This window comes from Elgaria multicarinata, chromosome 20, assembly GCF_023053635.1.
Source record: "Elgaria multicarinata webbii isolate HBS135686 ecotype San Diego chromosome 20, rElgMul1.1.pri, whole genome shotgun sequence".
NCBI classification, from domain to species: domain Eukaryota; kingdom Metazoa; phylum Chordata; class Lepidosauria; order Squamata; family Anguidae; genus Elgaria; species Elgaria multicarinata.
The window spans coordinates 672,883-685,075 of NC_086190.1; the positions used below are offsets into that span (position 1 = coordinate 672,883).

The window sequence follows — 12,193 nt, forward strand, 5'->3', positions numbered from 1 at the left end:
TGGGGGCAACTTTTGGAGCTTTCTGTATTTGTCCCAACTTGTCATGTGCATCTGGTGAGTTTGGTTCACTTACCTCATTGGGAAGCTGCCGTTACGGCCCATTTTGCGCAATACACGTTTTTGACCGGAACGGGAATCTGAATGTGGTTTGGGGGTAACTTTTGGAGCTTTCTATATATGTCCCACCTTGTCTTGTGCATCTAGTGAGTTTGGTTCACTTACCTCATTGGGAAGGTGCCGTTATGGCCCATTTTGGCAATACGCGTTTTCTGCATGAACGGGTATTAGAACGTGGTTTTCGGGCAACTTTTGGAGCTTTCTATATTTGCCCAACTTGTCATGTGCATCTGGATAGTTTGGTTCACTTACCTCTTTGGGAAGTTGCCGTTACGGCTCAATTTGCGTAATACGCGTTTTTGCGAAAAACGGGTATCTGAACGTGGTTTCGGGGTAACTTTTGGAGCTTTCTATATTTTCCCCACCTAGTTCTGCGCATCTGGTGAGTTTGGTTCACTTACCTCATTGGGAAGCTGCCGTTACGGCCCATTTTGCGCAATACGCGTTTTTGCCAGGAACGGGTAACTGAACGTGGTTTTGGGGCAACTTTTGGAGCTTTCTATATTTGTCCTACCTTGGCATGTGCATCTGGTGAGTTTGGTTCACTTACCTCATTGGGAAGGTGCCGTTACGGCCCATTTTCGCAATACGCGTTTTCTGCCGGAAAGGGTATCTGAACGTGGTTTGGGGGCAACTTTTGGAGCTTTCTGTATTTGTCCCAACTTGTCATGTGTATCTGGTGTGTTTGGTTCACTTTCTTCATTGGGAAGCTGCTTTTAAGGCCCGTTTTGCGTAATACGCGTTTTTTCCGAGAACGGGTATCTGAACGTGGTTTTGGTGTAACTTTAGGAGCTGTCTATATTTATCCCAACTTGTCATGTGCATCTGGTGAGTTTGGTTCACTTACCTCATTGGGAAGCTGCCGTTACGGCCCGTGTTGCGCAATACGAGTTTTTGCCGGAATGGGTATCTGAACGTCTTTTCGGGGCAACTTATGGAGCTCTCTATATTTGCCTAACCCTAACGCGGTTAGGTTCCTGGTTAGGGTTAGGTTCCGGGTTAGGGTTAGGGTTAGGTTCCGGGTTAGGGTTAGGTTCCGGGTTTGGGTTAGGGTTAGGGTGAGGTTCCGGGTTAGGGTTAGGTTCTGGGTTAGGGTTATTGTAAGGTTCCGGGTTAGGGTTAGAGTTATGTTCCGGGTTAGGGTTAGGTTCCGGGTTAGGGTTAGGGTTAGGTTCCGGGTTAGGTTACGGGTTAGGTTCCGGGTTAGGTTTCGGGTTAGGTTCCGGGTTAGGTTCCGGGTTAGGGTTACGTTCCGGGTTACGTTCCGGGTTAGGTTCGGGTTAGGTTCGGGGTTAGGTTCCGGGTTTTGTTCCAGGTAAGGTTCCGGGTTAGGTTCCGGGTTAGGTTCCGGGTTAGGGTTAGGTTCCGGATTAGGGTTAGGGTTAGGGTTAGGTTTCGGATTAGGTTCCGGGTTAGGTTCCGGGTTAGGGTTAGGTTCCGGGTTAGGGTTAAGGTTAGGGTTAGGTTCCGTGTTAGGCTCCGTTGTTGGTTCCGGGTAAGGGTTAGGTTCCGTGTTAGGGTTAGGTTCCGGGTTATGGGTTAGGTTCCGGGTTAGGGTTAGGGTTAGGGTTAGGGTTAGGGTTAGGGTTAGGGTTAGGGTTAGGGTTAAGGTTAGGGTTAGGGTTAGGGTTAGGGTTAGGGTTAGGGTTAGGGTTAGGGTTAGGGTTGTGCTCGCTTTGACAGCACATGTACTAAAATTGGAACGATACAGAGAAGATTAGCATGCCCCTGCGCATCTGGTGAGTTTGGTTCACTTACCTCATTGGGAAGTTGCCGTTACGGCCCGTTTTGCGCAATACGAATTTTTGCCAGAAATGGTATCTGAACGTTGTTTGGGGGCAACTTTTGGAGCTTTCTGTATTTGTCCCAACTTGTCATGTGCATCTGGTGAGTTTGGTTCACTTACCTTATTTGGAAGCTGCCATTACGGCCCGTTTTGCGCAATAAGAGTTTTTGCCGGAATGGGTATCTGAACGTCTTTTCGGTGCAACTTATGGAGCTCTCTATATTTGCCTAACCCTAACGCTGTTAGGTTCCTGGTTAGGGTTGGGGTTAGGGTTAGGTTCCGTGTTAGGGTTAGTTTCCGGTTTAGGGTTAGGTTCCGGTTTAGGGTTAGGTTCCGGGTTAGGGTTCGGGTTACGGTGAGGTTCCGGGTTAGGGTTAGGTTCCGGGTTAGCGTTAGGGTTAGTATCCGGGTTAGGGTTAGAGTTATGTTCCGGGTTAGGGTTAGGTTCCGGGTTAGGGTTAGGGTTAGGTTCCGGGTTAGGGTTAGGTTCCGGGTTAGGGTTAGTGTTAGGTTCCGGGTTAGGGTTAGGTTCCGGGTTAGGTTCCGGGTTAGGTTCTGGGTTAGGTTCCGGGTTAGGTTCCGGGTTAGGTTCCGGGTTAAGTTCCGGGTTAGGTTCCGGGTTAGAGTTAGGTTCCGGGTTAGGTTCAGGGTTAGGTTCGGTGTTAGGTTCCGGGTTAGGTTCCGTGTTTTGTGCCAGGTTAGGTTTCGGATTAGGTTCCAGTTACGTTCCGGGTTAGGGTTAGGTTCCGGGATAGGGTTAAGGTTAGGGTTAGGTTCCGCGTTAGGTTCCGTGGTTGGTTCACGGTTAGGGTTAGGTTCCGGGTTAGGGTTAGGTTCCGGGTTATGGGTTAGGTTCCGGGTTAGGGTTAGGGTTAGGGTTAGGGTTAGGGTTAGGGTTAGGGTAAAGGTTAGGGTAAGGGTTAAGCTTAAGGTTAGGGTTAGGGTTAGGGTTAGGGTTAGGGTTAGTGTTAGGGTTAGGTTCCGGGTTATGGGTTATGTTCCGGGTTAGGGTTAGGGTTAGGGTTAGGGTTAGGGTTAGGGTTAGGGTTAGGGTTAGGGTTAGGGTTGTGCTCGCTTTGGCAGCACATATACTAAAATTGGAACGATACAGTGAAGATTAGCATGGCCCCTGCGCATCTGGTGAGTTTGGTTCACTTACCTCATTGGGAAGTTGCCGTTATGGCCCAATTTGCGCAATACGAGTTCTTGCCCGGAACGGGTATCTGAACGTTTGTTTTGGTGCAACTTTTGGAGATTTCTATATTTGTCATACCTTGACATGTGCATCTGGTGAGTTTGATTCCCTAACCTCATTGGGAAGGTGCCGTTACGGCCCATTTTCGCAATACACGTTTTCTGCCGGAAATGGTATCTGAATGTGGTTTGGGGGCAAGTTTTGGAGCTTTCTGTATTTGTCCCAACATGTCATGTGCATCTGGATAGTTTGGTTCAGTTACCTATTTGGGAAGTTGCGGTTACGGCTCAATTTGCGTAATACGCATTTTTGCGCAAAACGGGTATCTGAACGTGGTTTCGGGGTAACTTTTGGAGCTTTCTATATTTTCCCCACCTAGTTCTGTGCATCTGGTGAGTTTGGTTCACTTACCTCATTGGGAAGCTGCCGTTACGGCCGATTTTGCGCAATACGCGTTTTTGCCTGGAATGGGTAACTGAACGTGGTTTTGGGGCAACTTTTGGAGCTTTCTATATTTCTCCTACCTTGGCATGTGCATCTGGTGAGTTTGGTTCACTTACCTCATTGGGAAGGTGCCGTTACGGACCATTTTCTAAATACGCGTTTTCTGCCGGAAAGGGTATCTGAACGTTGTTTGGGGGCAACTTTTGGAGCTTACTGTATTTGTCCCAACTTGTCATGTGTATCTGGCGTGTTTGGTTCACTTTCTTCATTGGGAAGCTGCTTTTACAGCCCGTTTTGCGCAATACGCGTTTTTGCCGAAAACGGGTATCTGAACGTGGTTTTGGGGTAACTTTAGGAGCTGTCTATATTTGTCCCGACTTGTCATGTGCATCTGGTGAGTTTGGTTCACTTCCCTTATTGGGAAGGTGCCGTTATGGCCCATTTTGAGCAATACACGTTTTCTGCCGGAAAGGGTATCTGAACGTCGTTTTGGGGTAACTTTTGGAGCTTTCTATATTTGTCCCACCTTGTCTTGTGCATCTAGTGAGTTTGGTGGACTTTCCTCAATGGGAAGCTGCTTTTACAGTACGTTTTGCGCAATACGCATTTTTGCCCAGAACGGGTTTCAGAATGTGGTTTGGAGGCAACTTTTGGAGCTTTCTATATTTGTCACACCTAGTCATGTGCATCTGGTGAGTTTGGTTCACTTTCCTCATTGGGAAGCTGCTTTTACGACCCAATTTGCGCAATATGTGTTTTTGCCCAGAACGGGTATCTGAACGTGGTTTTGGGTAACTTATGGAGCTGTCCATTTTTGTCCCAACTTGTCATGTGCATCTGGTGAGTTTGGTTAACTTACCTCATTGGGAAGGTGCCGTTACGGCCCGTTTTGCGCAATAGGAGTTTTTGCAGGATTGGGTATCTGAACGTCTTTTCGGGGCAACTTATGGAGCTCTCTATATTTGCCTAACCCTAACGCGGTTATGTTCCGGGTTAGGGTTAGGTTCCGGGTTAGGGTTAGGGTTAGGTTCCGGGTTAGGGTTAGTTTCCGGTTTAGGGTTAGGTTCCGGGTTAGGGTTAGGTTCCGGGTTAGGGTTAGGGTTAGGGTGAGGTTCCGGGTTAGGGTTCGGTTCCGGGTTAGGGTTAGGGTTAGGGTTAGAGTTATGTTCCGGGTTAGGGTTAGGTTCCGGGTTAGGGTTAGGGTTAGGTTCCGGGTTAGGGTTAGGTTCCGGGTTAGGGTTAGGTTCCGGGTCAGGGTTAGGGTTAGGTTCCGGGTTAGGGTTAGGTTCCGGGTTAGGTTCCGGGTTAGGTTCCGGGTTAGGTTCTGGGTTAGGTTCGGGGTTAGGTTCCGGGTTAGGTTCCGGGTTAGGGTTAGGTTCCGGGTTAGGTTCCGGGTTAGGTTCGGGGTTAGGTTCGGGGTTAGGTTCGGGGTTTTGTTCCAGGTTAGGTTCCGGGTTAGGTTCCGGGTTAGGGTTAGGTTCCGGGTTAGGGTTAGGGTTAGGGTTAGGTTTCGGATTAAGTTCCGGGTTAGGTTCCGGGTTATGTTCCGGGTTAGAGTTAGGGTTAGGGTTAGGGTTAGGGTTAGGGTTAGGGTTAGGGTTAGGGTTAGGGTTAGGGTTAGGTTCCGGGTTAGGGTTAGCTTCCGGGTTAGGGTTAGGTTCCGGGTTAGGGTTAGGGTTAGGGTTAGGGTTAGGGTTAGGGTTAGGGTTAGGGTTAGGCTTAGGGTTGCCCCACCTTGTTATGTGCATCTGGTGAGTTTGGTTCACTTACTTCTTTGGGAAGTTGCCGTTACGGCCCAATTTGCGCAATACGAGTTTTTGCCAAGAACGGGTATCTGAACATGATTTGAGGGCAACTTTTGGAGCTTTCTATATTTGTCCTACCTTGTCATGTGCATCTGGTTAGTTCGGTTCACTTACCTCATTCGGAAGTTGCCGTTACGGCCCAATTTGCGCAATACGCGTTTTTCCCCAGAACGGGTATCTGAACGTGGTTTCATGGTATCTTTTGGAGCTGTCTATATTTGCCCCACTTGTCATGTGCATCTGGTGATTTTGGTTCACTTACCTCATTGGGAAGCTGCCGTTACGGCCCATTTTGCGCAATACGAGTTTTAGCCGGAATGGGTGTCTGAACGTCGTTTCTGGGCAACTTATGGAGCTTTCTATATTTGCCCCACCTTGTCATGTGCATCTGGTGAGTTTGGTTCACTTACCTCATTGGGAAGTTGTCGTTACGGCCAAATTTGCGCAATACGCATTTGTGCCCAGAATGGGTGACTGAACGTGGTTTTGGGGCAACTTTTGGAGCTTTCTATATTTGTCCCAACTTGTCATGTGTATTTGGTGAGTTTGGTTCACTTTCCTCATTGGGAAGGTGCCGTTACGGCCCAATTTGCGGAATACGCGTTTTTGCCCGGAACTGGTATCTGAACGTGGTTTTGGATCAACTTTTGGAGCTTTCTATATTTGTCCCACCTTGTCATGTGCATCTGGTGAGTTTGGTTCACTTACCTCATTGGGAAGCTGCCATTACGGCCCGTTTTGCGCAATACGAGTTTTTGCCGGAATGGGTATCTGAACGTCTTTTCGGGGCAACTTATGGAGTTCTCTATATTTGCCTAACCCTAACGCGGTTAGGTTCCTGGTTAGGGTTAGGTTCCGGGTTAGGGTTAGGGTTAGGTTCCGGGTTAGGGTTAGGTTCCGGGTTTGGGTTAGGGTTAGGGTGAGGTTCCGGGTTAGGGTTAGGTTCTGGGTTAGGGTTATTGTAAGGTTCCGGGTTAGGTTTAGAGTTATGTTCCGGGTTAGGGTTAGGTTCCGGGTTAGGGTTAGGGTTAGGTTCCGGGTTAGGTTCCGGGTTAGGTTCCGGGTTAGGTTTCGGGTTAGGTTCCGGGTTAGGTTCCGGGTTAGGGTTACGTTCCGGGTTACGTTCCGGGTTAGGTTCGGGTTATGTTCGGGGTTAGGTTCCGGGTTTTGTTCCAGGTAAGGTTCCGGGTTAGGTTCCGGGTTAGGTTCCGGGTTAGGGTTAGGTTCCGGATTAGGGTTAGTGTTAGGGTTAGGTTTCGGATTAGGTTCCGGTTTAGGTTCCGGGTTAGGGTTAGGTTCCGGGTTAGGGTTAAGGTTACGGTTAGGTTCCGTGTTAGGCTCCGTTGTTGGTTCTGGGTAAGGGTTAGGTTCCGTGTTAGGGTTAGGTTCCGGGTTATGGGTTAGGTTCCGGGTTACGGTTAGGGTTAGGGTTAGGGTTAGGGTTAGGGTTAGGGTTAGGGTTAGGGTTAAGGTTAGGGTTAGTGTTAGGGTTAGGGTTAGGGTTAGGGTTAGGGTTAGGGTTAGGGTTGTGCTCGCTTTGACAGCACATATACTAAAATTGGAACGATACAGAGAAGATTAGCATGCCCCTGCGCATCTGGTGATTTTGGTTCACTTACCTCATTGGGAAGTTGCCGTTACGGCCCGTTTTGCGCAATACGAATTTTTGCCAGAAAGGGTATCTGAACGTTGTTTGGGGGCAACTTTTGGAGCTTTCTGTATTTGTCCCAACTTGTCATGTGCATCTGGTGAGTTTGGTTCACTTACCTTATTTGGAAGCTGCCATTACGGCCCGTTTTGCGCAATAAGAGTTTTTGCCGGAATGGGTATCTGAACGTCTTTTCGGTGCAACTTATGGAGCTCTCTATATTTGCCTAACCCTAACGCTGTTAGGTTCCTGGTTAGGGTTGGGGTTAGGGTTAGGTTCCGTGTTAGGGTTAGTTTCCGGTTTAGGGTTAGGTTCCGGGTTAGGGTTAGGTTCCGGGTTAGGGTTCGGGTTACGGTGAGGTTCCGGGTTAGGGTTAGGTTCCGGGTTAGGGTTAGGTTTAGTATCCGGGTTAGGGTTAGAGTTATGTTCCGGGTTAGGGTTAGGTTCCGGGTTAGGGTTAGGGTTAGGTTCCGGGTTAGGGTTAGGTTCCGGGTTAGGGTTAGGGTTAGGTTCCGGGTTAGGGTTAGGTTCCGGGTTAGGTTCCGGGTTAGGTTCTGGGTTAGGTTCCGGGTTAGGTTCCGGGTTATGTTCCGGGTTAAGTTCCGGGTTAGGTTCCGGGTTAGAGTTAGGTTCCGGGTTAGGTTCAGGGTTAGGTTCGGTGTTAGGTTCCGGGTTAGGTTCCGTGTTTTGTGCCAGGTTAGGTTTCGGATTAGGTTCCAGTTACGTTCCGGGTTAGGGTTAGGTTCCGGGATAGGGTTAAGGTTAGGGTTAGGTTCCGCGTTAGGTTCCGTGGTTGGTTCACGGTTAGGGTTAGGTTCCGGGTTAGGGTTAGGTTCCGGGTTATGGGTTAGGTTCCGGGTTAGGGTTAGGGTTAGGGTTAGGGTTAGGGTTAGGGTAAAGGTTAGGGTAAGGGTTAAGCTTAAGGTTAGGGTTAGGGTTAGGGTTAGGTTCCGGGTTATGGGTTATGTTCCGGGTTAGGGTTAGGGTTAGGGTTAGGGTTAGGGTTAGGGTTAGGGTTAGGGTTAGGGTTAGGGTTAGGGTTAGGGTTGTGCTCGCTTTGGCAGCACATATACTAAAATTGGAACGATACAGTGAAGATTAGCATGGCCCCTGCGCATCTGGTGAGTTTGGTTCACTTACCTCATTGGGAAGTTGCCGTTATGGCCCAATTTGCGCAATACGAGTTCTTGCCCGGAACGGGTATCTGAACGTTTGTTTTGGTGCAACTTTTGGAGATTTCTATATTTGTCATACCTTGACATGTGCATCTGGTGAGTTTGATTCACTAACCTCATTGGGAAGGTGCCGTTACGGCCCATTTTCGCAATACACGTTTTCTGCCGGAAATGGTATCTGAACGTGGTTTGGGGGCAAGTTTTGGAGCTTTCTGTATTTGTCCCAACATGTCATGTGCATCTGGATACTTTGGTTCAGTTACCTATTTGGGAAGTTGCGGTTACGGCTCAATTTGGTAATACGCGTTTTTGCGCAAAACGGGTATCTGAACGTGGTTTCGGGGTAACTTTTGGAGCTTTCTATATTTTCCCCACCTAGTTCTGTGCATCTGGTGAGTTTGGTTCACTTACCTCATTGGGAAGCTGCCGTTACGGCCGATTTTGCGCAATACGCGTTTTTGCCTGGAACGGGTAACTGAACGTGGTTTTGGGGCAACTTTTGGAGCTTTCTATATTTCTCCTACCTTGGCATGTGCATCTGGTGAGTTTGGTTCACTTACCTCATTGGGAAGGTGCCGTTACGGCCCATTTACTCAATACGCGTTTTCTGCCGGAAAGTGTATCTGAACGTGGTTTGGGGGCAACTTTTGGAGCTTTCTGTATTTGTCCCAACTTGTCATGTGTATCTGGCGTGTTTGGTTCACTTTCTTCATTGGGAAGCTGCTTTTACAGCCCGTTTTGCGCAATACGCGTTTTTGCCGAAAACGGGTATCTGAACGTGGTTTTGGGGTAACTTTAGGAGCTGTCTATATTTGTCCCAACTTGTCATGTGCATCTGGTGAGTTTGGTTCACTTCCCTTATTGGGAAGGTGCCGTTATGGCCCATTTTGAGAAATACACGTTTTCTGCCGGAAAGGGTATCTGAACGTCGTTTTGGGGTAACTTTTGGAGCTTTCTATATGTGTCCCAACTTGTCATGTGCATCTGGTGAGTTTGGTTCACTTACCTTATTTGGAAGCTGCCATTACGGCCCGTTTTGCGCAATAAGAGTTTTTGCCGGAATGGGTATCTGAACGTCTTTTCGGTGCAACTTATGGAGCTCTCTATATTTGCCTAACCCTAACGCTGTTAGGTTCCTGGTTAGGGTTGGGGTTAGGGTTAGGTTCCGTGTTAGGGTTAGTTTCCGGTTTAGGGTTAGATTCCGGGTTAGGGTTAGGTTCCGGGTTAGGGTTCGGGTTACGGTGAGGTTCCGGGTTAGGGTTAGGTTCCGGGTTAGGGTTAGGTTTAGTATCCGGGTTAGGGTTAGAGTTATGTTCCGGGTTAGGGTTAGGTTCCGGGTTAGGGTTAGGGTTAGGTTCCGGGTTAGGGTTAGGTTCCGGGTTAGGGTTAGGGTTAGGTTCCGGGTTAGGGTTAGGGTTAGGGTTAGGGTTAGGGTTAGGGTTAGGGTTAGGGTTAGGGTTAGGGTTAGGGTTAGGGTTAGGGTTAGGGTTAGGGTTAGGGTTAGGGTTAGGGTTAGGTTCCGGGTTAGGGTTAGCTTCCGGGTTAGGGTTAGGTTCCGGGTTAGGGTTAGGGTTAGGGTTAGGGTTAGGGTTAGGGTTAGGGTTAGGGTTAGGCTTAGGGTTGCCCCACCTTGTTATGTGCATCTGGTGAGTTTGGTTCACTTACTTCTTTGGGAAGTTGCCGTTACGGCCCAATTTGCGCAATACGAGTTTTTGCCAAGAACGGGTATCTGAACATGATTTGAGGGCAACTTTTGGAGCTTTCTATATTTGTCCTACCTTGTCATGTGCATCTGGTTAGTTCGGTTCACTTACCTCATTCGGAAGTTGCCGTTACGGCCCAATTTGCGCAATACGCGTTTTTCCCCAGAACGGGTATCTGAACGTGGTTTCATGGTATCTTTTGGAGCTGTCTATATTTGCCCCACTTGTCATGTGCATCTGGTGATTTTGGTTCACTTACCTCATTGGGAAGCTGCCGTTACGGCCCATTTTGCGCAATACGAGTTTTAGCCGGAATGGGCGTCTGAACGTCGTTTCTGGGCAACTTATGGAGCTTTCTATATTTGCCCCACCTTGTCATGTGCATCTGGTGAGTTTGGTTCACTTACCTCATTGGGAAGTTGTCGTTACGGCCAAATTTGCGCAATACGCATTTGTGCCCAGAATGGGTGACTGAACGTGGTTTTGGGGCAACTTTTGTAGCTTTCTATATTTGTCCCAACTTGTCATGTGTATTTGGTGAGTTTGGTTCACTTTCCTCATTGGGAAGGTGCCGTTACGGCCCAATTTGCGGAATACGCGTTTTTGCCCGGAACTGGTATCTGAACGTGGTTTTGGATCAACTTTTGGAGCTTTCTATATTTGTCCCACCTTGTCATGTGCATCTGGTGAGTTTGGTTCACTTACCTCATTGGGAAGCTGCCATTACGGCCCGTTTTGCGCAATACGAGTTTTTGCCGGAATGGGTATCTGAACGTCTTTTCGGGGCAACTTATGGAGTTCTCTATATTTGCCTAACCCTAACGCGGTTAGGTTCCTGGTTAGGGTTAGGTTCCGGGTTAGGGTTAGGGTTAGGTTCCGGGTTAGGGTTAGGTTCCGGGTTTGGGTTAGGGTTAGGGTGAGGTTCCGGGTTAGGGTTAGGTTCTGGGTTAGGGTTATTGTAAGGTTCCGGGTTAGGTTTAGAGTTATGTTCCGGGTTAGGGTTAGGTTCCGGGTTAGGGTTAGGGTTAGGTTCCGGGTTAGGTTCCGGGTTAGGTTCCTGGTTAGGTTTCGGGTTAGGTTCCGGGTTAGGTTCCGGGTTAGGGTTACGTTCCGGGTTACGTTCCGGGTTAGGTTCGGGTTATGTTCGGGGTTAGGTTCCGGGTTTTGTTCCAGGTAAGGTTCCGGGTTAGGTTCCGGGTTAGGTTCCGGGTTAGGGTTAGGTTCCGGATTAGGTTCCGGGTTAGGTTCCTGGTTAGGGTTAGGTTCCGGGTTAGGGTTAAGGTTAGGGTTAGGTTCCGTGTTAGGCTCCGTTGTTGGTTCCGGGTAAGGGTTAGGTTCCGTGTTAGGGTTAGGTTCCGGGTTATGGGTTTGGTTCCGGGTTACGGTTAGGGTTAGGGTTAGGGTTAGGGTTAGGGTTAGGGTTAGGGTTAGGGTTAGGGTTAAGGTTAGGGTTAGGGTTAGGGTTAGGGTTAGGGTTAGGGTTAGGGTTAGGGTTAGGGTTGTGCTCGCTTTGACAGCACATATACTAAAATTGGAACGATACAGAGAAGATTAGCATGCCCCTGTGCATCTGGTGATTTTGGTTCACTTACCTCATTGGGAAGTTGCCGTTACGGCCCGTTTTGCGCAATACGAATTTTTGCCAGAAAGGGTATCTGAACGTTGTTTGGGGGCAACTTTTGGAGCTTTCTGTATTTGTCCCAACTTGTCATGTGCATCTGGTGAGTTTGGTTCACTTACCTTATTTGGAAGCTGCCATTACGGCCCGTTTTGCGCAATAAGAGTTTTTGCCAGAATGGGTATCTGAACGTCTTTTCGGTGCAACTTATGGAGCTCTCTATATTTGCCTAACCCTAACGCTGTTAGGTTCCTGGTTAGGGTTGGGGTTAGGGTTAGGTTCCGTGTTAGGGTTAGTTTCCGGTTTAGGGTTAGGTTCCGGGTTAGGGTTAGGTTCCGGGTTAGGGTTCGGTATACGGTGAGGTTCCGGGTTAGGGTTAGGTTCCGGGTTAGGGTTAGGTTTAGTATCCGGGTTAGGGTTAGAGTTATGTTCCGGGTTAGGGTTAGGTTCCGGGTTAGGGTTAGGGTTAGGTTCCGGGTTAGGGTTAGGTTCCGGGTTAGGGTTAGGGTTAGGTTCCGGGTTAGGGTTAGGTTCCGGGTTAGGTTCCGGGTTAGGTTCTGGGTTAGGTTCCGGGTTAGGTTCCGGGTTAGGTTCCGGGTTAAGTTCCGGGTTAGGTTCCGGGTTAGAGTTAGGTTCCGGGTTAGGTTCAGGGTTAGGTTCGGTGTTAGGTTCCGGGTTAGGTTCCGTGTTTTGTGCCAGGTT

At 48.8% G+C, this 12,193-nt stretch overlaps 5 pseudogenes; all 5 read left to right on the plus strand.

Annotated features, from left to right (window-relative positions):
* Positions 1–1,784: 1,784 nt before the first annotated feature.
* Positions 1,785–1,852, plus strand: LOC134411772 (U6 spliceosomal RNA; annotated as a pseudogene).
* A 1,118-nt stretch (positions 1,853–2,970) lies between these two features.
* LOC134411670 (U6 spliceosomal RNA) lies at positions 2,971–3,039 on the plus strand (annotated as a pseudogene).
* Positions 3,040–6,875: 3,836 nt separating this feature from the next.
* Positions 6,876–6,943, plus strand: LOC134411758 (U6 spliceosomal RNA; annotated as a pseudogene).
* Positions 6,944–8,043: 1,100 nt separating this feature from the next.
* LOC134411671 (U6 spliceosomal RNA) lies at positions 8,044–8,112 on the plus strand (annotated as a pseudogene).
* A 3,262-nt stretch (positions 8,113–11,374) lies between these two features.
* Positions 11,375–11,442, plus strand: LOC134411793 (U6 spliceosomal RNA; annotated as a pseudogene).
* The last annotated feature ends 751 nt before the right edge of the window (positions 11,443–12,193 follow it).